The following is a 5000-nucleotide window of genomic DNA, read 5'->3' as shown; positions in this document are numbered from 1 at the left end:
TAGTGTCGCAAAACTTATATTTTTATAGTGTTGGAAAGTGTTTCTAGATGATCTGGCTACCCATGCCTATTTTTTTTTTAGCCAGATATGGCGTATATATAAGTATGTGTTCGATTTTCCTGTGATTGCCATTTTTTCGTTTTTTCCCATTTCTTTCAAAATTACTACGTACTAAGGAACTATCACAGAGTAATATTTCATTTATATGTTTATTTGTCGGAAAATATGCCTTGATGGTTTGCCTAGCACGTGGCTGAAATTTTTTTTTTCTGAAATGCCGTATATTAGAATGGCCATTTTTCCACGAGTGCCCCTTTTTATTTGTTTTGCATTTTTTTGCTTAGTCATGTTACCGTAAGGAATTGGCAAGTAGTGTCGCAAAACTTATATTTTTATAGTGTTGGAAAGTGTTTCTAGATGATCTGGCTACCCATGCCTATCTTTTTTTTAGCCAGATATGGCGTATATATAGGTATGTGTTCGATTTTCCGGTGATTGCCATTTTTTCGTTTTTTCCCAATTCTTTCAAAATTACTACATACTAAGGAACTATCACAGAGTAATGATTCCTCTAGATGTTTATTTGTCGGAAAATTTTGTTTACTTTTTTTTTTATTGAATATCATCAAATTTTTTTAGCTAAAATATTGTTTTACATTTTTTTTTCGATTTTATTTCCCTTCAAAAAAAATTTTTTGGGTCAGAATTTTAATTTTATAGTCGTAAAATAATCGACAATTATCCAGCAACCCACCATACAATTTTTATGCATATCCAATAATAATTAGATTAGTAAATAACACCTTGAAATTGACATACCCTTCCTACATTTCAAGTGGCAGATTAGGGAGTCTGAGTCAGTGTGGTTGGCGGCCATTTTGTGGACATATCCGAAGCGTAAGCTGCCCTATCTATATATATTCTTGTTCCCTATAGAATTTGTGATATTTTGGTATATTTTTACCTGCATAAATATCATATTATATATTAAATATATGTATTTTTTTACGAAATTTCCAAGTACTCAAAAAATTACCTTTAGATATGGCCCCTGATATAAATGTAATTTACAAAATAATGAAGATTTTCTTACATATTTCTATTTTAGGATAACATATGTTTATTCCCTAAAAAAATTAGCCACTTCCTATTTCATTTGGGTACCCAAAAAAATTCATGAAATTTGGACAATTTTTTTTGGCCAAAAAAAGTTACCCTTTTTTTCTCATTTCAGATCTTCACCTCCATGGGTCTGACTTCATCCAAAATACATCAAGATGTGTCCTAAACATTCAAGAATCAATTCCTAAAAGGATTTGTGTATATATGTATAAACTTTTTTTTATGAATTTTTATGTCAGGTCTTTTTTTTTCTACTTAATTTTTTAAAATATTTATAATAAATAGTTTTTCTGCAGATGAGTAGTATTTATCTTTACAGTTGTTTTAAGCATTCATTGAAGTTTTTTTTGGCAAAAGAAAAAAGGAGGTTACTGCAAAAACTGATTTTTCAAGAATTTTTTTTGGCGTCGGGGTCGTTCGCGTCCGAGTATACCCTTAAAGGGGTGTCCGAGGACCGTACCTATCCAGGGTTAAGTTGAACTTTTTGTTGAACTTTCTGTTAAATCCTACTGTACAATGGCTCCCAAGCGTTTTGCTTCTACTAAGGCTGGTAGTGAGCCTAAACGTCACTGAAGGATGATGACGATTGCAGAGAAGGTGACGCTTCTCGATATGTTAAAAGACGGTAGAAGTTTTGCGTCCGCAGCCCGCTATTTTGGAATCAATGAATCTACCGTTCGCTATATCAAGAAGGACGAGGCGAACATTAGAAAGACGGCTGCAATCACCTTTAGCAGATCAGCGAAGCGAGTCGTTACCACGCGTAATAAAACGATCTTACGCATGGAAGGTGCTTTAGCTGTGTGGATTGCCGATTGCCGGAAGAAGAACATAGCCTTGGATACGAACACCATCCGAACAAAGGCTTTGAGCTTGTAGGAGAATTTTGCAGCAAAGGAACCTCAAGACGACGATGGCAACCATGCTGAAGAAGATGATGATGCAGATGAACCTCAACCAGGGACATCCACTGATTGCCAGCGTCAGAAACAACATTTTCCGCCAGCAAAGGATGGTTCGTGAAGTTTCAGAAACGCTTCGCCCTGAAAAGCGTTTCCCTGCATGGCGAGGCTGCTTCGGCTGACACTGCCGCTGCTGAAACTTACGTGAACCAGACGTTCAAGAATATTATCGCCGAAGGTGGATACAAGCCGGAACAAGTCTTTAATATGGATGAGACTGGCTTGTTTTGGAAGAGAATGCCGTCGCGAACTTTCCTGTTCAAAGAAGAAGCCAAAGCCTCTGGCTTTAAAGCATTCAAGGATCGCGTTACCCTCGTGATGTGTGGCAATGCTGCTGGATTTTTGCTAAAGCCGGGGCTTATTTATAAGTCGAAAAATCCTCGCGCTTTGAAAAAAAAAAACAAGAATCTCCTTCCAGTGTACTGGATATATAATCCAAAAGCATGGATTACGAAGATGCTGACCTCCAACTGGTTCCACCAGTGTTTCATCCCGCAAGTCAGTGAATATCTCTTAGAGAAGGGCTTGCCATTCAAGATCCTTCTCCTTATGGATAACGCTGGTGGACACACAACTGACCTGTCACGTGAGGGCGTTCAGGTTGAGTTGCTGCCACCCAACACCACATCATTAATTCAACCGATGGACCAGGGGGTTATCAGGGCGTTCAAGGCCCTCTACACGAAGAATACCTTGGCGGACCTCGTTGCGTGTGTGGATGCTGCCCAAGATGATGAGGATGAAGATTTTAACTTGAAGGCGTACTGGCCGCAGTACACCATAGCCACGTGCCTGAAGAATATTCAGAAGGCACTGCAAGAGATGAAACCTGCAACCGTGAATGCGAGCTGGAAGAAGTTGTGGCCCCAGATTGTTTACGACGACGAGGGATTTACTCCGTCGGAAATCCAACACTCTGCAATACGCAAATCTGTGCAGTTGGCTGCCATAATTGGAGGTGACGGGTTTGGCGACATGACAACTGAAGACGTCGACGAGTTGTTGGACTGCCATTCCCAGCCGCTAACTGACACAGACCTAGAAGACCTGACAAAATCGGCAAGCGAAGAAGAGAGTGAAACCCAGGAAGAGACCCAAGAAAATGTCGAAAAAACAGGCTTAACATTAGAACGGCTTGCCAAGTTCCGCAACCATATAAAGGAGGCGAAAGAAATGTTGCAAGAGTGGGACGAGGATATGGTTCGGTCTATGCAATTCTCCAACAAGGTCGATGACATCATGACTCCCTACAGGATGCTCTTAGAGCAAAAAAAGAAGCAGCGGCAGCAACTTCCGATCACAATGTTCTTCCAGCCTCGCAAAAAAGAGCCAGTTCCTCTTGCTAGTACGCCTTCGGAAGAAATTGAAGAAGTTGAAGAGGTGTCCCAGGAAAAGACACCTCCGTCTGAAGAGACGTAAAATACTATTATTGGCTGCACAGTAGAAGACATCATCAGCTTCATCATCATCCTTTCTACTGTGCAGCAAATTCATCGCAATCACCATTCAAGTTTTTCTTGAACTTCTTTCGTGGTGAGTACAGTAACAATCTTTATTTTTTACTTTAATATTCTAACATTTTAATATTTGTGCCTGTTTTATAGTTTAGTACTGTATGCATTAAGTTAAAGGGAAGGTTTTAAAAGTCTGAAGAGTATACATGTAACCTATCATATTTTTTTTTTTTTAAATTTACATTTACGTACGTAAAACAATCTCTCTCTCTCTCTCTCTCTCTCTCTCTCTCTCTCTCTCTCTCTCTCTCGTAAATTGTTTTCCTGCTTTGCTACGTACAGTATGTACTGTATGATTTTATATAGATACGGTAAATAATATTAATAACATATTTTGTAAATGCTTTTACTGTAAATATCATTATTTATCACTTTCATCATGCGCGTTAAATGCCTTATTTCTTCTGAGCGTGGTTGTTTACTGAGCGTACTTTATGACGCCGTCGTTTCAGGCGGCGTCATAAAGAAAAACATTTCATTTGGAAGTCCTAAGAAAAATTAAGTAAAACATTGGTAATAACAAAATCAACCTACAGTACTGTATAATCAATATAATCGATGCAAAAACTAACCTATACATATATGTGTACACTAAATGAGTTTGTTTTTTCATTATGATCAGAGATAAATGTAAACAAAATATTGGTTGCCATTTTTTATCATGCTTTTTAGTGTGTTTAGGAAACGCATGATATAAAATCGCCTTTAATATTTGTGCCTGTTTTAGTTTAGGGTACTGTAGTACATGCATTAAGTGTTCTGTACATTAAAGGGTAGTTTGTTAACAGTACTACGTACAAGGGAAGGTTTTAAAAGTCTGAATATACATGTTAAATAAATAGGTAAATATGGTGTCACTTCTTCGCGGATTTTCACCTATCGCAGCCGGGTCTGGAACCTATCTACCGCGATAAACGAGGGTTCACTGTATATATATATATATATATATATATGAGGTAGAAATGTATTTCTATTTGAACACGATGTTGTGTCGATATTTATCCTTATTGACTCATTAGGGGTAATTTGAATGAATTACTACCAATTGTGTCACGTGGTGGGCCGGGAAATCGGGTAAAACTCGCTGGTAAGAGACTGATGTCTCGCCAGGTAAATCCTCGGACAGCTGGGTAGCGTCAGGTTCCGATTTCTATTATGGCCTCTCGGGGCATGGTTGGTTTCGACCTGGCCTTTCATTAGAAGGGGCTAGCGTTCGATACCAAGGATGAGGTAGAAATTTATTTCTAGTTGAACACAATGTTGTGTTGATATTTATCCATATATGTATATAAATATTGGACTTATATACACACACACACACACACATATATATATATATATATATGTATATATATATATATTCATGGTTATATAGATGTATATATATATATATATATATCTA

This window comes from Palaemon carinicauda, chromosome 24 (assembly GCF_036898095.1).
Source record: "Palaemon carinicauda isolate YSFRI2023 chromosome 24, ASM3689809v2, whole genome shotgun sequence".
NCBI classification, from domain to species: domain Eukaryota; kingdom Metazoa; phylum Arthropoda; class Malacostraca; order Decapoda; family Palaemonidae; genus Palaemon; species Palaemon carinicauda.
Note: the sequence above shows the minus strand (reverse complement) of the source record.